At 39.8% G+C, this 22,496-nt stretch overlaps 1 pseudogene; it reads left to right on the top strand.

Annotated features, from left to right (window-relative positions):
- Positions 1 to 267: 267 nt before the first annotated feature.
- LOC118622340 overlaps positions 268 to 22,496 on the top strand; it is a 70,847-nt pseudogene continuing 48,618 nt past the window's right edge.

Raw genomic sequence — 22,496 nt, 5'->3', positions numbered from 1 at the left:
TGCATACGTGTGTTTGTGCATATTTAGCAGATTTTTTTTGGGGGGGGGTCCAATTTGGAGTCTAATTTGGATAGTTAGAATATCTTTTCTATCTCTTTCATTTGCTGCATAATATATTGTTTATTATTCGAGGCCCAGTGTCACCTCCTCCGTGAAGCCTTCCCACCATCAGGCAGCAGCCCACACGTTCCTGCATCACGGCGTATGTTTATTGCAGTCTTTACCACTAGTAGTTTGTATTTGCCGGCTCCATGGCCCAGCTGGACTATGGATGAGTTCTTTGAAGAGAAGACAGCATCAGATACATTTTTGCAGCTCCAGAGTCAGGGGCGGAGGGTCCTGGACAGCTCTGTGATTCGAGGAATGCTAATTCAGTCCAGGGTGAATGACATAATTCCTGCTGTGTGATCATTAATCTTTGAGGGTTATGACTTTGAAAATGCTAACACTCCCTCTCCAGAAAAAGCAAGTACATCTAGGCACACACACACATTTTGCATAAAATTTTGAGCTGTTCACTGGCCTTTTGAAATCCTTCATGGACTTCCCGGTGAGTTCACAGAACGCAGATTAAGATCCACTTGTTAAAGACAATAAACTGATATCCTTGATAAGATAAAGTGCTAAACATTTTCCTGCTATTTCCTTCACTCAAACATTTATCGTGCTGGATGCGGAAGATGCTATGATGAATGTCATGCAAGTACTCCCGCCCAGGGAGAGAGACCGACGTTGTGAGTCAGCAATGATGCCAGGGCATGGGAAGTACTATTGTCACAATGTACATAGAGTGACCACCTTAGGGACGTGGCTTTCAGACTCATGATTTCATGGACCAAACATTTTCAAAATAATATTGGGAAACTGATATGAGCTTTTACCCAAAATCAGTACCTTAAAAAAAGTGTCCCACTATCACCCTCATTTAAAAAAATCTGACTACCCCAAAATATAAGAAAATGTATAATGTTGGAATAAAGAAGTCCTTCTAATTGCTCACATCTAATTTTGTGAGAATAAATTTTTTCTTGTTTTATTGTGGACCTCTGAAATCTTCTCACACAGGGGCACAAGGAACTAAGGATTTGAATTTTGCTCTCTTAGGGGGTCATTGAAGGCTTCCCAGAAGAACTGTCCAAAATAAATCTTTTTTTTTTTTTATCCTCACCCGAGGATATTTCTCCATTTTTTGTACAGATAGAGCGGAGAAAGAGAGAGAGAGAAACGTCGACGTGAAAGGGACACATCGAGTGGCTGCCACCCGCACGACCCAACCAGGGCCGGGGACAAACTGCAACCGAGGTACATGCCCTTAGCGGGAACCGAACCCGGGTCTCTCTGGACCGCAGGCCAACGCTCTAACCGCTGAGCCAAACCAGCCAGGGCCAAAATGAATCTTAAGGGATCAGTGGGGAGCTAGACTGGGAAGAGAACCAGAGGGAGGGGTTTATTTCAGGTGAAATAACAGCTGAAAGGCTCAGAGACTAAATATGTATAATAAGCATAGACGGTAGTAATGGGGGTGAGCTCGTGGGCAGCAAAGTCTTCATGGAATAGGTGAAATGGGCAGGTGTTGAAAATCCCTAGGAACTGGACTTATGCAGAGGTTGGACGCAGAGGCCAGTAGAGAGGGAAGCTGTAAGAAGTTCAGGCCCCTGTATGGAGACTGACTCACCTTGAAACCATGTGTAAGAGCACATTAGCCAACAAGATGTTCCTGCTGGCGGCATAGGAGAAGGGAAGGTTGGAAGGCAGGGAGGAGAGCCCGTGAGCCTCTGTGCAGGACGAGACAGGGAAGGCATGCTGCACAGTGGCATCTGCACCAGGCTCCGGTGGGAGGAAGGGCAACCCGAGTCAGGCGAGCATCCAGCAAGTTGCTCAGTAGGTAATGTCAAGAGCGCCCTTTTCTTGCTAGGTAGAAATGGAAATAGAGTGTAAATATAAATGCAAGCTACCAAAAAGAAACAGAAGAACTTGGCCCTGGCCAGTTTGGCTCAGCGCTTAGAGCGTCGGCCTGCGGTCCCGAGAGACCTGGGTTCGGTTCCCGCTAAGGGCACGGACCTCGGTTGCAGTTTGTCTCCGGCCCTGGTTGGGTCGTGCGGGTGGCAGCCACTCGATGTGTCCCTTTCACGTCGACGTTTCTCTCTCTCTCTCTCTTCCTCTCTCTCCCTCCCTCTCTATCTGAACAAAAAATGTCCTCGGGTGAGGATAAAAAAAAAGAAAAGAAACAGAAGAACTTGGGTAGGTCCATATCCACAGAATTAATAGTATCTTATTTTTTAAATAATTTAAAGGTATTCTCTGTATGTCATGATTTTCTTTAATCAGCCTATTTGGCTAATCAAACTTCAATAAATATACATTTCACCTTTAAAATATTTCTCACAATTATATCAATGCAGTTGGATGGTGTTTTTCGATGATAAATTTTTTATTGTTTGTTTCAGCTTTGCAAGAGTTTATAAACAGATTACTCAGTCTAGCTAATTTAACTTAAAATATATGATACAAAATTACTTTTTTTCAGATGAACTGTAGGTATGTGTCCCTCATCCAACCCATGGCTACTGCTCCTAAATAATCCTCTATGAAGAAAAATAATCCTTCTTATGAAAGGGACTGTTAATATTTCTCGTATGTTTCTATTGAGAGAATATTGCACGTTATCGATGCTTTCTACTGATGGCGTGTGAATATTTAAAAGCTGCCCTTCAGTGGAATCACTGCTTTCTACCAGCCTTTTCCTTCACCTAAGATTATCCTTTCAAATCTGTAACAAATAATGTTTAGACACATTTCTTATTATAGCTTTACCACAGCCAGCACAAACATCTCTTTCCTTTCTCCCTCCATGTGGACACATAATGGAGTTTCTTATTAAATATACATGCAATTCCTCATTGCATATAAATGTACCTCATCAAAGAATAAGGGAGACCCTGCAACCTGCTATCGATTGGTCATAAAGACAGGGTAATCTCTTAATGATGTTCTTGGGCTTCTCTTAAAGAGGAAACCTGATAGAATCATGTAACTTTAGCGACCATCATACGGCGCTCTGATGTGGTTCCCTTCTTACATATTTATTAGGCTGCTTGCTTTATTACACAGTTTTGAGATCACGGAAAGCAAAACCACTTTTCTTCTTTCTGAAGAGAAAATACAAAGGTCATGGGTTTTGTCTGCACGAGGCAAGATGCCAGTCTGAAGAAAGTCATACTATGGGCGTGGGGTGGGGGAATCATATTAAAATGAACCAGGATTGAAATACTTTCTGGTAGTTCAAGTTTACTTCAGAGGGAACACCATGCAGTGCAGAGATCCTTTGAATAAGAAAATAGACTATTTCTCATATCGAAACAATTTCATTTTAACATTAGATGCAAATGATTTGAAATTTATAAACATGTTATGCAACAGAGAAGGAGAAAATCCGAAGACTTATTAAGGGATAATAGACTGGAAGAAGAGTCTGCTGTTTGATTGAAGGTGCAGCCTTCCTCCGAAAGCTCTATCTGGTTTGGGGTGCTAAATTTATTGTTGGAAAACACACCAGGAGGGGTGACTTCCGCCAGGTCTGCACACGCTGGGTGAAACCTATCTATTGACTTACAAGCTGGATGCATGTGTCAAAATGCAATCGGGTATTTGTAATAATAGCTAGCAGTCATGGCTGTAAATTATTTATGGAGAGTATTCAGTGCAAACAGGTTAGAGCACACATCCTCTTCAGCTTGACTGCCCCGGTTTTAGATCACGCAGACATTCAACTCCTTAGAGATCTGCTCTCATCACCGCAAATCCTAAAAGGGGGCCCAAACTGCAGCCTGTTCAACAACTTACAGCAGCCGGGCCACTTGCTAAAGCTCTACCTCAAGGTTCAGTGAGTAAACACGGTCCCTCTGCCCCCTCTCTCACACCGCCTGGCCCGGGTGATGTAAGGTAATATCAGACATGAAGGCAGATCGATCTCCAGAGCAGACGCAGGGCAGTGCTCCGCTATCTTTGTGCAGAAACACGGAAGAATGTGCACAGAAAAGGCCACTGGTGATCTTAACGCAAGTTGACATTTCACTAATGCCATGTTTCCGAGGCCAGCAAGAGCTGGCTATCCAGCAAAGCCCCCAGGTTGAATGTAAATAAGCGTGGCGCCCCATTGCAGAGCAGGACGTGGGTTTCCCCTCTGCCCTCACCCATTCCAGCCATATGCCATTTCCATTGCTCCTCGGTGGTCAGTGCAGGCAGGTGGACGTCTCTGCAGTGCCACATAGACAACCAGAAAGGTTACGGCATCTTTTACATTTTCAGAACTAAAGCACAAGGGGGAACAAAGTCTCTGTTACTATTTCAAGAAGGCCGTTATGCTTCCCCATCAAACAGGCAATTAATGAGGTATGGACCTCAGACGTCCCGGGTCAGATAACAATACATTTCCATGTACCTTTTGTGTCCTTTAAGATGAAAAGATATTACAGACATTCTACTGCTTAACACGGAAGAACTATTTTGTCATAAGAGATCACAGCTTTTATTTGCAGGCTTAGAACAAGAAGTGGGTTAAGCTATCTGTTTGCCAATTTATAAGCGTAATAAAAGAGATGCTAGTACAACTGTTGGAGCAAAACTTGGAAACATAATAGGCACCGCAAAATGGAAAGAGAAGCAAATAAAATCTGTGGGTTCTAGAATCAGCTTTCTTTAGGTTTTGATAGCAACAGTTTCTCTCTTAAGTTGTTTTGCAGAGTGTGAGAAAGCAACAGATAAAAACATCTCCATGGCTCAAAGGGCACAGTACCAGAAACCAGGAGCCCGGTTCCTCCATGTAAACACTGTATGACTTGAAACCATTCATTTAACCTCCCTGCGAACCAGTTTCTCCACCTATAAAATCACAGAAATAAAATCCTCTCTGAGTATTCTTTTGTTGTAAAAATACAATGACATGATATAAGGAAAGAAGGTTATTGCAGTAGGTTGAATGGTGACTCTGCTCAAAACATGGCCAGTTCTAAATGTCTGGAAGCTGTGAAAGTAACCTTAATTTGAAAAGAAAAATGAACAAAAAACCCAAATATATTTTTTAATGATTTGATTAGGGTCATAAGACAGAGAGCATCCTGGCTTATCGAGTGGTCTCCAAACCCAGTGACAAATGCTCTAAGAGACACAAAGAAGGGAAGGCAGAGATGGAGGAGAAGCCTGTGAAGAGGGAGGCAGAGGTTGAAGTTATGCAGCCGAAGGTAAGGGGGCCGAGAGCCACCCGAAGCTGGAAGAAGTTAAGAAGGAGTCTCCCCTAGAGCACCCCAGGGAGAATGGCCCTGCACTCTGTGGACTCTGTGAAATAAGACATTTTTGTTGATTTATTCAAACCACTGATGCTGTGGTAATTTGTCATAGCAGCCACAGGAAAAGAACGTAATTATGTTCAGAGTGGGAAGTGGGAAGGTAAGGTGAGACAGGTTCCCACCTCTGGCAGAAAAATTAAAGTGCCCTCCCCCAACTCAGTGATCAAGATGAATGCTTTATTAAGGCAACTTTAAAAAAAATCTACATCAATGGAAAAGGAATCCATGATGAGAAAAGTATTAAAATTTCTAGGTGCTAAAAATTTGGTTTTGATATTGAAGAAGTAACCTTGCATTATTACAATTTAAAAAAACAGATGAGGTGAGGCACCATTTTTCTGTTAGAGGGTCTAACTGAGAGGGGTCATCATTAAGCCAGTTTTCAGTTGAGTTGTGTTTGGATACAGGTAATTTGAAAACCCGAATAAGTGAAAAGATAAGGCCCTCAGAGTCAAATAGATGCTAATCACAGAGAAAATCTTCAATATAAAACGGCAGTTCTAGTCTCTGGCTGCATATTAGAATCACCTGGGAAGATTTGCAAAATCCCAGCACCCAGGTTTCATCCCAGACAAAATGGATCAGAATCTCTGGGCATGGGACCCAGGTATTAGACTTGAGGTACCCTAGGAGAGTCCAATGGCAGCCACGCCTGGGAACCACCTTGTGAAAGAGAAAGATGGGTGTCTGGATGTTTGGGAGGCTGAGTTCTGTGTTCCATACCTTGGTATATCGCTTAAATGATAAACGGTAAGAAGTGATTTTGAACCATGTCAAAAATTATACATCAGTCAGGGCTTACCTTTCAAGCTTAGGTTCTTTAGAGAGTTGTGTGTGGTAATTCACAGGGAACAATAATAGTGGTGGTGCTTGTGTAGTTTTTTTTTTAGAGTTTGCACAGCATGAAACTGTCTTGCCCTCAGTCTCCAAAGTGATTGCTCAAACACAGTTGTGTGTTTCTCAAATACATTCTTGAGTGCTTTTTCACTGAAGTGTGGTGAGTGGTATCCCCTACCCTCAAAAGCGCTACATCTACCGGGAGCCTATTTGGAAGAAAAAAGTTTTTGTAGATTTAATTAAGTGAAGGATCTTGAGAGGAGGAGATCATTCTGAATTATGCAGGTGGTTCTTAAATCCTATAGCAAGTGTCCTTGTAAGAGACACACAGAGAAGAAGACACAGACACAGAGGAGGAGGTACCATGTGGAGAGATCATGCAGTCACAAGACAAGGAAGCCCACAGACACAAGAGGCAAGAATGGATTCTCCCCCACAGTCTTTGGAGGGAGCTTGGTTTAGCCGACCTTTGATCTTGGACTTCTCACCTCCAGAAATGTAAGTGAATAAATTTCTGTTGCTTTAAGCCATCAAGTTTAAGTCACTCACTAATTTTATGAGAATTCAAACCGTCTCTTACTAAGAAGCACCTCGTGATTGGGCCCCCAGCTGTCTTCCCGCTCTTCCCTCCTGCCGATGCCTTGCATGTGCGAGGTGAGCCGGGTGCGTGCTGCCCCCTGGGCCAGGCCTGAACCAGCACAGCTGCCTCCTTCCCTGATTGCGCTTGCGCACCGCCCCCAATAGACCGCCTTCCGTGGTCTGACCCTCCCTGCTCTGTTCTCAAAGTACTCTTTATTTACTGATTTTACCCTTTACTATAGCATATGCCACATGTTACTGGAATCATTTGTTTGCCTAAATATTTCCTCTACATAATTCTGAACTCCTTGAAGGGAGACTCGTATTCAGCTTCATTTTCCCAACTCTTAAAGTGTCTGGCTTCTCACCAATGCTCAATAATCATTGGTCAAATTAATTAGTTTGTTTATCAATAATGTATTTAACACAAATTAGTTTATCTTTGGTTAAATTAACTAGTTTAGTAATAATGTCTTTCAACATGTATTATTTCATCTAATATATTAAACATCAAATGAAATGTAGACTACTATATTTTTTACGGAAGAGAAAATTGAAGAACACAATGGTGAATTAAATTGTTAAATTTAAATCTAGGAACCTGATTTCAAATCAGTACATTGCACACACACACACACACACACACACACACACACACACAGAGTGATATATATATTGAACCATATATATCTAACCATAAACATTTAACCACATATATATTTAAACCTATTTAACTATATATACAGGGTTGGCAAAAGTAGGTTTACAGTGGTTTGTATGGAAAATACAACAATTAATAAATACATAATAAGAGAATTAACTCCTTTTCATCTACTCACAACTATAAACCTACTTTTGCCAATCCCTATATATTTGACCATATATATACCTATACATATTCAACCACATATATATTTAACTATATGTGTTTATTATATGTTGTATAGGTCTCTCTATAACAAACATTGCCTCATTTCTTTCTTCCTAGGGTTAATTTATGTGTCTTACCTCTCATAAGTTCATTAAAGATGGGATCCACGTTTTATTTACTATTTCTGCTATATGGTGTGTCTTCTAAATAGCAATCATTTGGATATTTGTTGAATGGATTAATGATCATTGCAGTGGCTTTATTTTATTGGAATGTGTTTCATAGATTCATTTTATATGATGTCATTTCACTAAAAGCTATAACTATGGAGTTTCCAGTCTATTGCATGTTTATTTCCTGCCCTGTTTCAGGAGATGATGGGGATGTTAACTGGACTGCTGTTCCAGTCTGACTGTCTCCCTGCTGCCCTGGTGATTCAGCTGGCCTTATCCTTTGCATTGATTTTTCAAAGTTACTAACGATAGAAGTATACTTTAGGAACAAGCCCAGACAAACTCAGCAGAGATGCTGCCATGGACATTCTTGTGTAAAGGGGGTACTTTGACCCTTTATTTCTGATTCCACCATGGGTAAGGATCATGCCAGTGGGGAGTTGAAATTTGCATTTACTGTCTGTATAAAATAAACCTTACCCAAATTTTAATTATAATCACTAACAGAAGGATGAAGGAGGGATCCAGGGTCTAGGAAGTGCAATGCAGATGGGAATTGTGGGAGAGGTTAAGCAACTTCAGTAGAAAGCAGGCAGTGGCTATGAGTTGGAAAGAGACTGCAGTATAAGAAACGGTAGAATGGGAGCTCATGGTAAGAGCCAGGAAAGAGAGAGAAAGGAAATTTTTCAGGAAACTGGATGATGCTTTACGCCTAACCTGGCTCTGTCACCTGCTTAGGAAATGACAGTAAATATTTATCAAATCAAATGTATGATAGTTTGATAATTTTCTCTACATATGTATTTCACAGACAAAATGCAAGGATTAATTTCCCTGTGAAATTCTTAAGAAAATAGCTCTGAAGAGTAGCAAATAGTCCACATTTTAAATGCTTTTAAGCCTGGCCGGTGTGGCTCAGTGGTTGAGCATCGACCCATGCACCAAGAGGTCACCAGTTCAATTCCTGGTCAGGACACATGCCCAGGTTGTGGGCCAAATCCCCAGTGGGGGACATACAGGAGGCAGCCAATTGATGTTCTCTCTCATCCATGCTTCTCTCTCCCTCTATAAATCAATAAAGAAAAAATTAAAATAAAAAATAAATAAATGCTTTTAAAACAGGTGGTAGGTAAATAACACAGTTCAATTACATGGGTGTTCTCACAGTGAGAAGAGCTTTATTTGTCATTTAGTTGCCCTTGGTATTTCAAATCAAGTGTCACATGGAAGAAAATAAAATTATAGCCTACTAATTGAGATGTTTAATCATCAGCCAAACTACTAGGCTTAGTTTTTCAAAAATCTTTTATTGATTTTAGAGAGAGAGGAATGGGGAGAGAGAGAGAGACACAGAGAGAGACACAGAGAGAGAGAGAAACATCAATCAGTTGCCTCCTGCATGCACTCCAACTGGAAGTTGAACCCTAAATCTGGTCATGTGCCCTGACCAAGAATCAAATCACCTACCCTTTCGTGCATGAGACTACACTCAACCAACTGAGCCACACCAGCCTAGGCAACTAGGCTTAGTTTTCGTGCAAGTGTTATTCACTTCCACGAGCAAACAATTTCATGGAAATGAGTTTTATCCTAAAGAAATGATTGACATTTGTTGAAAATTTATAAAATATTTTGCCATAGTTACAATGCTATTTTGCATCCTTAAGTTTCCAAGTCACTTCCCCCCAAACTTCATTTAAACCAGAAAGTATTCAGAATGTAGGATTATAGTGCAAGACTTAAACAATGTGATCACTTATGCATGTAGTCATCCCATGAACACTTATTGAATGCATTCGATAAACTCGGCATTGTACCAGTTGCTGGAGAGACCAAACCAAAACTTTTAATAAGATAATTTTATGTTCTTAAAGTGTTCAGAATCTAATTGGAGATACAGACACATTTATAAATATAGCATAATATGTAATATGCCATAAAAGAAGAACGTCCATAGTTATAAAAGTGTAGGTTACCCAATAGGGGCATAAAATGATGAAACAATAACAGCCCCATTATACTGTAAGCAAATGGGGTGTTTATTGGTGATATCCAAAAAATATGTTGCCTGTATATCTGCTCAATAGCAGATCTTCATTTCTAGGAGATATTTCTTAATATTGGGTTATAATCTCATACTAACCAGTGTTAGTACAAAAAGTGATAAAGTAGGTGAAAGGTCACGTATTAGGACTTAGCCCATAAAAATGTAATTATAAGTTTCTTCCTTTGAGAAATAGCACTAAAAATAGCTGATACTGATAAATGTTAGGGTGCAGAAAGTAAAAATATTTGGTTAAAAGTGTGGAGTAGATCAATGGAACTTTGGAAATTCAGACAAAGAATTTAGCCAAGCAGCAAAGGGGGAGAATTGGGGTTAGGGGAGGGATTATAGGTAATGGAACAGCATGAGCAAAGCACAAAATTATGAAAGGGTGTGACGTGGCTCTCAATGAGCTCAGAGTTCTTACCTGAATGGATGAAGAACACAACCCCAGCCTGTGCTTTATCCTACTGACTTGGCAATAAAAATGATAGCGTGTTGGAAAAGAGGGCACATTCTGGAGCCAGATGGCCTGACTTTGCATCTTACTAGAAGTGAAACCTTACCTATTACTGAAACCTCATTGTGCCTCAGTTTTTTATGTGCAAAATGAGAATCTTAAAAATACTTGGCTCATAGTGTTCTTCTAAAGAATATATAAGTTAATAAATGTAAAGTCTTTAAAACAGTGGTTGGTATTGAGAGAAGCAATCCATCCCTGTCCCTGAACACCCCTGCTCCTTCTTGCTGGAGATGCCAAGAACTCAAGTCTCATTGCTCTTTATCAATGACACTCTCAGGGTTGTGTTTACAGCAAGCAACTTTAAGAGATGAGGTAATATCTCCTTCTGGGACGAAGGGCACACTTGATCGCTGCTTGCTATAAAAGATTAAGTTCTTCAAATCTAGTTTTCTCCTATCATAGAACCAATGGCAGGTGCAGGCTCTGGGCTCAGACTGCATCACCCTCATGGGACTTAAGCAACAAACAAATGTCACAAACTTGGTGCTCATGTTGTTTGCTCTACTGTCAGTAATAAATTCTTTGTCTCTGACCCAGAAGTCTCATGTTTTTTGCCAGCAACCATAAAAGAATAACAGGCTAGATTATTAACTTTTTAAGTATGATAAAATCAAACTCTATACTAACAGTTGGCACATAAGAAACATTAAATAAATATTAGTTTTAAGGGAGAGATTCCGTCAGTGGGAGCTGGACAGGCCTGTGAAGACCAGATGGGCACTTGAGAGATGGGACTGGTGTTTATCCTTGTGTTTACCCGGGTGTTTATCCTTGAAATGGCTTGCTGGTTCTTCCCTTTTATTTCCCCCTACACACACACACACACACACACACACACACACGTCTTTCTCATTATCTACCAGTAATACCAGTTTTGGCAACTATTTTAGAATCACCTTCTAAAATTGTCCACTGACAATAAGATCTGAACTTAATCTAACAGCTTTCCTCAACTCACCAACCTCTGAAAGAAAAATACAAAAATTTGGAGAGTGGGAATAATGAAAGGATTTTTGCCATATTTAACAAAGGTATAGAATAGTAAAATAATGACCAATGAGATATATCGATTTTTGTTTTGTTTCTTTAAAATTTCCCGAGAAAGAGAAAGCTCCACTCAGAGATAAAGGATCTTGGAGGATGTCGATAAATGAAATACTATTAATCTACATTTAAAAATAAAGCATACAGGGCCCAGCTCGCTCAGGCATTTTCTTAAGGGCACTGGGACAAGTGGGGGTTCAGGAGTAAAAACCTGTATTGGAAGGAAAGAAAGTAAAACGAGGGCTGAAGATGCAGGGCTGGAGAAGCTGGTTTACACCTCAGCATCCCTCCAGCAACACGGAGGAAGAAAGCACGACCTCGCTCATCTTCCTTCTCCTGATGGTCCCTTTTTCTTCATCCTCTGCCTCTGCATTTCTATAAGGCCAGTGAGGATGGAACTGGTACAGCAGACTGCGGAGGAAGGTGAAGGAGGACAGCGGTAGACAGAGACTGGGCGGCAGGGCGTCACCACTGCATCGGGGTCTCTGATTGTGTGCTGGAATTGGGGCAGCCTGCACCTTAAAGGAAACTGCCAATGAAGTAAAGTTTGGGAGGGGGTGGTGATTAATTGGACATTATTGTTTTCAGACACTTGGAAAGAGTGTCCATCTTCTTCAGTGGTACACTCTCCGAGAATATCCAAGGTTTAAATTTGGACTGATTACTGAAACCATACATTGACCTAACAGAAAAAACAGTGCATCGGGGTCAGATGACCTGAGGGGTTTTCTTGCCTCTGTCACCTCCTTGTCCAATGACCTTAGGCAAGATGCTGAGCCTGAGCTTGAGTTTCCTCTTCTCTGAAAGGAAGGCAGCAGTATCTAACTCACAGTGTCTAACTCACAGGGTCCTGGAGCGTGTGCCAAGCTAAGTATGCAAAGTTCTTGAACACTGTAAATTGCGAAGTATTATATGATGAGAAAAACAATAGGAAACAAATTCCCTCTCAAAATTAAATCCTATAGTTTTCGTAACTGTGTAAAAATAGAACCCTGTGCTAGCTATTCTAAGATCAAGCAGTTTGAAACTTTAATGTTTTAATGATCTGAACAACAGAAGCCAGATCACATGACTATATGTACTCACAGATACATATTTAAGTATCACAGACATGAATACACATGTGTTTAGAAGTAGAAAATGAAGCATGAGCGGAGACTACAATTTTTCTCACAAAAATGACCTTAAAACAAAAAACATCAATGTTTCTCAGAATTAGAGAGTCCCTTAAAATACTATCCCTTTGGACTATATTATCAGGGTCTATCAATACTTTGAATACAGGAATAATTACAGATGGAATTCGAAGGAATACCTCATCCTTCTACCAAAGCACTCTGCTGGTGGCCAGATGAAGGAGGTTCTCCTCGGTGCCTCCATGCATATGCTCATATGTAAATGGCCAAGAGAGACTCTGGCAACCTGAAATATTTTGCATAATAACTTACACCAGACTGAAAGAAGCCCCAAATTGTTAATAACTTGGTAGGAACTATAGTCACCTCTTGAAATAAGGTTGCTGGATAAAATACAGGACACCTAGTTAAATTAGAATTTTAGATAAACAACAAAATATTGTAATGAAGTGCAATATTCGGGACATGCTTAGACTAAAATGTTACTTGTTATTTTCCTGAAGTCTGAATTTAACCAGCATCCTGTACTTTTATTTGCTAAGTCCAGCAGCCCTACCTGATGCCATGAGCAGCTGCATGACCCCGTATCGTATCCCTGTGATCTCACCAGACGCAGTCAAGTTCATGAGGTAAACAGCTCCGTCCCTTTGGCCTTTGTGGGACTTGATATTTCTCCTTGTCTTCCCTGACGCTGTGAAGGGGGAGATCACATATCCTGCCATCAGACCTATTGTGCCTGACGTAATGGATATGAAGTTGCATGCCTGCCTGAAATCGCTTAGAATTCTTCAAACACATTCCTATCTTCTGTAGGAGAGGCCTGGGAATAAGCATACAGGTGCTTTGGAACAAATAAAACACAGCTTCCCTTACTGTAAGAAATTAAATGGAAACTCCAGATTCTAGTTCTATCCCTGATGAGTAATTGCAGTAATGATTTGTGTTTATGTTGTCTCATTTTGACATTTCTTTGATTATAATTTTTTTAAAACAATGCCACTGATACAAAGCTAATTGGATTCTAATTATTTTCACATAGATTAGTGTTCTCAAGACTCTGTCCCAGAGAGGTCATGAAATGGTGACCTTGGATCAGTTTCTTGTCATTTACATTACTTTTAAAAATATAGGGAAAGGGAACTATTCTGCATAATTATCAGTCTTAATTAAAAAATGGACCCAGATATCAGCTGTGATGGTGGCTTAACAAACCCCTTAGGGCTAGCTCAGATTCTGCTACCCTCTGATTAGAATACAAATCTGGAAATATCCACCTCCATTATCTCCATTAAGATGTGATGCTTTCAGGCTTGATAATCAGTTCTGGCTTGGTAATCATTTTCATGAAGGGCTGGTGGTGAGAAGGAGAATGAAAGTGTCTGGTAAACATGCCCCTTGATTTATGATTTCATATAATAAGCTAGTATTCAAAATTACTGTTAGAACTCTGAAGGGGATCCCCAGGCTTCCTAACATATATGTAAGACCTAACATCCTTAAAAAATGCAAAGTAATTTGTAATTCTCACAGCCATGACACCTGAGAATTTTCATGGGAGATGCATTGTAAGTTGTTGTTTAAATAAAAAGTAAATAAAAGTAATTGATTCAGCTTTTAACTGCCATCCCAAATGGCTGATACAAGAGAGGCACTGCATGTTGGCACTGAAATAAAATTCAGACTGGTCCCTTTTTGACAGTTATTTGAGCTAAAACTGTCCAACTTTTTGACAATTGCAATGAAATTACACCAACCAAAAATTTGAGTAGATTAAAGGAACAAGTATTCTTCTCATGACTATAAAGTTGCACCTGTGTATTTTACTGCAAATCATCTATAACAATAAGAAGTTATCCTAATTTTTTATGATTATTTTCACGGTTTTGTAGAATAGCTGATAAGTTGAAGGTGGAAAGGATTTCCTTATTTCATGAGTTATTCAGAAACACTATCCTCCAAAAAGAATCAAGGAGCTTATAGTACAATCACAGGCATAAAACTAGTTAATTGAAGACACGAAATCTAGGAAATAAATCAGGTAGTGTCTTTGCCAGACAGAAAAGAGGTGGGCAATCATGGGAAAGATAGGGAGGCCAGGGGCTGTGGAAAACTGAATGGTGTGCTACATTTAACTCACTTGCTAGCAACTAGAAGAGGGAGAAAGCAAACAGATTATAAAGTATTCATGTCCAAGTGGTAAAAGATATTCCAGTTTTCCAGGATAATCAAAGTTTGCCTCACCCCATACCTCAAGACGGAAGTAGGAAAATGCTGTGATGTCATTAAGGGTATTGTGTGTGGCCTGGACAAAGGTGTGGTATTTCCAAGCAGCTTTTAACGCTGGAATAGCACTAAGAGACCTCGGAGGCTAGGTAGTCTGAACCTGCTCTCTCCCAGAACCTCTCTGAGGCAGTGTTTTTCAAATATGTTGACCATGACCTACGTTTGAAAAAGCAATGCTTCCCTTACTGATGTGTTACTCTGAAGTTGGTTTGTTTGTTTGTTTTTATCCTCACCTGAGGACATTTTTCCATTTTTTGTCAGGTAGAGTGGGAGGGAGAGAGAGGAACAGAGAGAGAGAGAGAAACATCGACGTGAAAGGAACACATCGAGTGGCTGCCACCCGCACGACCCAACCAGGGCCGGGGACAAACTGCAACCGAGGTACGTGCCCTTAGCGGGAACCGAACCTGGGTCTCTCTGGACCGCAGGCCGACGCTCTAACCGCTGAGCCAAACTGGCCAGGGCACTCTGAAGTTTTTTAATTTATTCAATTTTATTTCTATTTATTTATTTATTACTTATTTTTGTTACAGATATTTCTCCTTTTCCCCCATTGACACCCTCCTCCCTCCCCCACCCCCAGCATTCTTTTATTTCTTTTTAAAAGTTCTGGTCAAAACCCACTAAGTTGACTTTTTGAGCCACACATTAATAGGTAGAAACCCACAGTTTGAGAAACACTGTTAGTAGGCATAGCATTTTCTTAAAATACAGAAAAATGGTAAAATATAATGTATTTTGTACACATATAAATACATGCAAATGTGGATATGTCTAAGCCTGTGTACATACATCCACAGACATATATAACATATCAAAATGTATGTGTAAAATTTTACAAATGTGCTAATAACTAGTTTAAGCTCATGAGAAATCTTCAAGTAGGTTTAAACATATCTTTTAATCATACAGTAGGGTAAAACCCATATTAAATGTTAAAATGGTAGTATGTGTTTTTATTCATTTCATAAATTTTAGCTTCTTTTAACACAAAGATATTTTAACTAATCTAACTAGTTAACCTAGTTAGCTCTTTTGAATTCTTACTACCTAAATTTCTACTATAGCTTATTCTGATCAGCTTTCCTTGGTTCCCAGGCAAACTCTGTGCTGTCAAGCATACAAGTGGGTCATTTATAAGTGTCTGCATGTCAGTCTCGCATATCATTTTATACAAATATGATTTAGACACAACATGATCATTAGCTTAAATTATTTATTGTTTGTGTATTTTTTTCAAATGATAAGTATTTAAAAATACAATTTAGATTTTCCTTCTTACCTTCATTGACTTCATTTTTCTCACTCTCTGCTGTCACCATTAAAGATTGTCAAATCTCTTAGGTCAGGTTGTTAGCCTTTTTTATCCTCCAAATAATATTAGTTTTCCCCTCTGTTTCCAAACCTATCATAATTGAAACAGCTCCATTCACTCGGCATCCTTGAGGCAAGATGAGGCGGGCATGCAGGGCAGGCATCCGAATCAATAATACTTGAACTGAGATAAGTAAGAGGTTAGCCTCAGAGAGAGAGAGAGAGAGAGAGAGAGAGGCAGGGAAGGGCATCCCCAAAAGAGTTAAGCTTGCTACAAGGAGGTCAAAGCTAGAGTAAAAAGTTCAGGCTGAAGAACAATGGAAAATATTATTCCAAGTGAAGGTAAGGGCCAGGTCAGAAATTTGTTATTTATTAATAGGCGGGAGAGAGACTTGGAGTGTTTCCATGCAGAGAAGTGACATGATCAAACTTTCATTTTAGAAAGATCACTTTGACAAAAATTTAGAGAATAAATTGAAGGAGGTCAATATGTAAGGCTGAGAGTCCAGCTAAGAGGCCATGGCAATAATCTAAAAAAGAAATGATAACGGCTAGATTAAGATACGGGTAGAACTGAAGGAAAGAACAATGACTCAGTAAGACATAGTAGAGGACAAATGTCTGGGCCTCTTGGAGACTATAGATGTGTGTTGGTGGATGGTATTTGAGGGTGAATCAGAAGAGGAGAAGAAAAAGTCTGGAATGAGTCCTGGCTTCTGGCCTGGTTGCCTATGTAAAAGATGCTGGTAACAAAAGTATCAAGCTTTAAAAAAAAAAAAAAATGATGAGTTTAGCTTAGCAATGTTGACTTTGGGATGTCTACTGCTCTCTCCACAGAGATGTTCATCTGAAGGGCTAACTTTCATTGAGCACTTACTATGCATTAGATATTGTGCTAAGCATTTACATGCATCAACTTCATCTTCTAGACTTTTATAAGAATGACTATTGTTATCCTCAGTTTACATATAAGGAAATAGGAGCTCAGAGAGCAAACTTATTGATACAAGATCACAGGGCTGGTAAATGGTTGAGCAGGGACTCAAATTCAAGTCTGTATTACTCTACACCTGTGTTTAATACCCATGCTATACAGACTGGTGAAAAAGAGACTCAGAATCAATAAAACATCAATGGCAGTTGAAGCTGTAGTTGTGAGTGAGGTTACCAAATTAAGGTATGTGGTGTAAAAAACAGAGGTCTAAGGAAAAGCCCCAAGGAATACCAAGTTTTAATGCACAGGCTACGAATTAACGGTCTCTATTTGTCTACAGATATAGTTTGTTTGACTAGCATGGCATTTTTTAAACCTTGGGTTTGAATGCTTTCTGGAAGGGGTAGGAAGCACTCTGCACTCTCTCACAGTCCCCACCACCCTCTGTTAATTACCCACAGTGCCTTCAAACCTGTACATTTTCTGCTGGGCTCCTAGAGGCAACAGAGTTGTGACCTCTAAAGAGGGTGAAGAAAGAGAAACTCATGTAGGGAAAAACAAAACAAAACAATAAAGAGAAGGTAAAAACAAACAAAAAAAGAAATACTAGGAGAATGTAGCTATGTGAAAGTTGAAGAAGGAATGGGTTTCAGGAACAAAGGAACAGTCAACTATATTAAATATCATAGATGGTCAAGTAAAATGAGGAGAGAACCATGTTTATTGAATATGGCAATCTGGTGGTCACTTATAATTTTCATAAAAATCAATGGGGTGGATGGATGGGTAATAAATTCAGATTACAGTGGAATAAAGAATGGAAGAGGTGGAAATAGATGGATTAGTGTCCTCTTTAAGGAAACATACATGACCCTAGAGTGAAGGAAATAGACAGAAAGTAACTAATGGGAAATGTGGCTGGATGGGAACTTGGGATCTTAAAATGGAAAATATCTAAGCATGTTTTAGCTGAGGAAAACTAGCCACAGGGATGGTCTCCTGAGAATATGGAAGAGAGGAGAGACGGTGGGTTCGACAATACTGTTTAGAAGTGACACTGTACACCAGGCATTGCCTCATGTCACTGGGGACATGGAAGTGAAGTAAGAGACAAGGCTCCTGTTCTCATGGAGATTACATTCTGTAGAGCAAAGACACGCAGGAGACAAGGAGAATAGACCAAATAATTTTAGACAGTGATATGATAGAGAATGAAAGGCCTTGTTTTAAATTTTTTTTTTCTTCAAGGATGGCTTTATATTGGGTATTTAAGGAAGTCCTTTCTGAGGACTAACACTTGAGCTGAGACTGGAATGAAAACAGGAGCTGGTCATGGACGCTATGGGGGAAGAGCGTTCTAGATGGAACAAACAGCCAGTGTTTGCATCCAGGCTGGGTGTGAGCTTGTTGTGATTGGGACACAGAAAGAAGCCATAGGATCCAAGAACTACAATGTCTTGGAAGATGAGGTCAGATATGTGGGCTAGGGGTCAGGGCAAAAGGTACCTTGTAGTCTGTAGTAACGAGTTTGGGTTTTATTTAAGGCATGATCCGGAAAGGGCTTTGAACAGAGGAGTGGTGTCAGACCCCGGGAAGAGAAAGGATGAACCCAGCACAAAGTAGAAGAAGGAGCCTTGAGTAGGCCCATTATCAAAACTCCCGCTGATATGGGGGGAGCAGAAAAGAGTAGGTGGAAGTGGAGCTATTTATCGGTAGTGTAGGGTTGTTCAAGGAGTTAATACTTCAGAACTTCCATTTTCTCGGTGAAGCTAGAGGCAGGCATCTACTACGACTGTACTCGTCTTGGGTGGAAGCCATAGAATACCACTGACTGGAAGGCCTAAACAACAGAAATGCTTCCTCACAGTTCTGGGGGCTGGAAGTCCATGATCAAGGTGTCAGCTAATTTGGTTTCCGGTGAGAGCTCCCTTCCTGCCTTTCAGACAGCTGGCTACGTTCTTGCTGTGTCCTCATGAGACTGGTGGCAGGAGGACGTCCGGTGTCTCTTTCTCTTCTGATAATGACACCAGTTCTATCTGATAGGGCTCCGCCCTCATTCTTCATTTAACCTTTATCACCTCTTCACAGGCCCTGTTTCCAATACATAAGGGGGTCAGGGCTCCAACATATGAATCTGGAAAGACACAAACATTCAATCTATAACAGGATCTGTGGAGAAAAGGAAAACTTTGGGGTATTAAAGAAATGGGAAAGAAAATTGATTAAGAATATAAAAAATACCTATAATTTTTTTTCCCCCTATGTTAAGGCTAAATTACTTTAATCTTTCCATGATTCCAAACTTTATGTAACAAGAAAATATTTGGGTCATGAAATCGTTATCCTTAATACACGATCTCCCACGGACTCAGAAAATAGGTGTGTGCTAGGGATTGGAAAGTGTTCTATTGGGCACAGATGAGGCGGGTGGCATGGCAGCCTCTACTGGAACTGGGGTGAACAGTCTGTATAAAAAGAGGACAGAGAGAAGAGAGAGAAGCTGGGGGAAACCCCACACGCCCTTTGCACAAGCGAAAGGAGGAGGGAAGACAAAGCCCCTGTGACTGGCAGTCAAGGAGGAACCTGGGGAAGAAGGGAAACATCTCAAGATTTATAATAGTTTCTTCTGATATAAACATGTGATGCACTTCCTTCTCCAAAAGAAATCTTCAGCCAAACCTATAATGTTCATTAATCTTATGCGGAACAAGTTTTATTTAGACCACTGAGCCCTGTTTGAAAATCAGGGCCTGGAGGAAGACAACCACATGTTGGAGACATTCAAAGGCCAACAACCGCCAACACAGTAACACAAAGACCAACAAGGGTGCCACATTTTAACGTTATTTTCACAGGGGCTCAAAATATTTAATTTTGACCTGTGCTCCTTAGAAGTGTCACTCTGATTTGCAGGGAACAGAGACAGAATATTTTAAAGCACTTACACCTCACAGGTACCCCCATCTCGGCCTGTCTCTGTTGCTGGGTTGCAGCGTTACTGAGTTTGACTCAGCTTAGTAACATTTACCGTTGATACTCTGACTACTCCTGACTGCAGACAGACAGAACACTCAATAATGCTTTTCAAAACTGAAATCTAAACTCCGGACTCTTCTAGTTTCTTGACTCCTTTAGGGTAATATTAGTTCACAGAGATTCCTCACTTCATTTCACCTATATGTGCCACCCTCACTGGTTGTTCCTCATTATCTGATTTTATTTTCTTACATGTGCCTTCTGTGTAGGATTTTTCTACAACTAGATTGAAAGAAGCCTGCTCACCATTTCCTTTTTATTCCTTGGATCTCCGTCTTGGTGTCTTGCCCAGAGTGGCCCATTAATCAGTGCTCGCGGAGTTGATGAATAAATAATAATTAATGACCATTTTGACTCACCCAGGTGCTTATCTGCTCTGCTGCATTATTGAGATGCCAAGAGTATCTGTGTTTTATAGAGATGTTTGCTGATTGAGGAACTTATTGATAGACGTGAGGAACGTGGCTGCGTTATTTCCAAGGGTTTCCTGAAGTGTTAGTGCATCTCAGGGCTCTGTGTGGATTTCTGCTGCAAATGATCACAGAAGTGGCATGTGGAGCGTGGACTGGGAGGCAAAATATATGCAGGGAAAGTGGAAATCACAGAGCAAAACGACTGAAGGGGAAATCAATATGAGGTGAAAGGTCAACAAGCCTCCTGCTGTTAGTCTGTCAAAATGTATTTAATGGGTTCATTGGATATTTTTCACATTTAAGAAATTGACATGAGAAAGGGTTAGCCTGTAATAACTTTTTATCTCTTACTTACGAAAGAGCTATTTTTTTTTTGTTTGAGAATTTTACCTCTGTTAATTCTGCAATCATAGCCACATTAATTTATCCAAGTGTAGTTTAAAATAGATTCATTAAAATTAAGTAAGAATCACATATGGAACTTGCTATATCCAAGGGTCTAGTTTCTGGGTCTGAGATCATTGTATTTATTAAGGGGATTTAACTTTTATTCTCTTTTCTATCATTTGGATTGATACAGTTGGATTGATCTTCAGTTCTCTCTTCTTCCAGCAAGACAGTAAGAGTAACAGACAGAAAATTAACCCTTTCCCAGCAATAGATTTTGGTAAAGAACTTTAAAAATAAAAAGCCTGTCCTTGTAAAATCACATTTGTACTATCGTCTTTAAAATTCCTATACTCTCTTTTGATGTATATTCTTATTTATTTAAAATTCCCCATTATTTAGACAATTCAGTCATCTTAGTAGAGGCTCAAATTTTTGCATTTTTCTATCATATTTAATCAAAATATCTCCAGGTACATTAGAAATATTAATTCACTTGATGGTTTCTGAGCTATACAGAGAGATTCAGCATTAAACATTAATATCTAAAGAATTAAGCATGGCAGACTTAAATATTTTAACATTTTTTCTCCTTTTTTTTTTTTTTTTTAAGACAAAGAAAACTATGTTAGTACTTAAATTTCCTTTAGTTTTCCATCTAAAGTACCTGATACCAATTTGGTGAGCTCACATCACAATCTTGGCTTTCAGTGAAGGTCTGCTCCATTAATTTGGGGGGGCAATACTATAGAAGTAAAGTATGTTCTGGAGATGTTTCTTAAAACTGTCATGGTCCCTAAGGACCTGGCACCTTCATTTGCCAGGGGTTATATGAGCAGAGCTCAAAGATATATACATGAAAGAATTTTGAAAACTAAAAGTACTTTATAAATTTTGCCATGCGCATTGTGATTTGAAATTTCCAAGAGTTCGTATGAAAAGATATCACACAGATCAAAATGAATATTTTTACACTTTTCACTCTGCAGAATATTAGACACCAGGCATTTATTAAACAAAAACGTATTAAAGATTCATTATACACAAGGTATTTGCTAAATACTGGAGCAACCACAATGGAACAGACATAGTCACTGCCCTTTAGGAATGCTTTGCCTATCTGGGAAGCATTCATGTAAACAAAAATTATGTGGCAAGTGCTATGTATTAGTTTTCTGTTGCTGTGTAACAAATTGCCTCAAACTTATTGACTTGAAACAATGCACATTTATTACTTCTTAGTCTCTGTAGGTATGAAGCCTGGCAAACAGCCTGACCGGATCCTCCACTCAGAGACTCACAAGGTTACAATGAAACTGTCAGCCAGAACTATGGTCTCATCTGAGGCTCAAGGTTCTTTTCTGAACTTAAATGGTTGTAGACAGAATTTATTTCCCTGCAACTGCAGAATTCATGGTAACTTTCTTCTTCAAAAGCAGTAAGTGAGAGTTTCTGACCTCAGGAAACCCTACGCCTTTTTTCAGAATTCACCTGATGAAGTCAGGCTCACCCAGGTCAATGTTTCTTTAGTTAGCGAAAAATAAATTGATTAGGTGTCTTTAAGTACATATGAAATT

Source organism: Molossus molossus, unplaced genomic scaffold (genome assembly GCF_014108415.1).
Source record: "Molossus molossus isolate mMolMol1 unplaced genomic scaffold, mMolMol1.p scaffold_m16_p_9, whole genome shotgun sequence".
Lineage (NCBI taxonomy): Eukaryota > Metazoa > Chordata > Mammalia > Chiroptera > Molossidae > Molossus > Molossus molossus.
The sequence above is the reverse complement of the archived record's forward strand: the minus strand, read 5'-3'. Positions and strand labels throughout refer to the sequence as shown.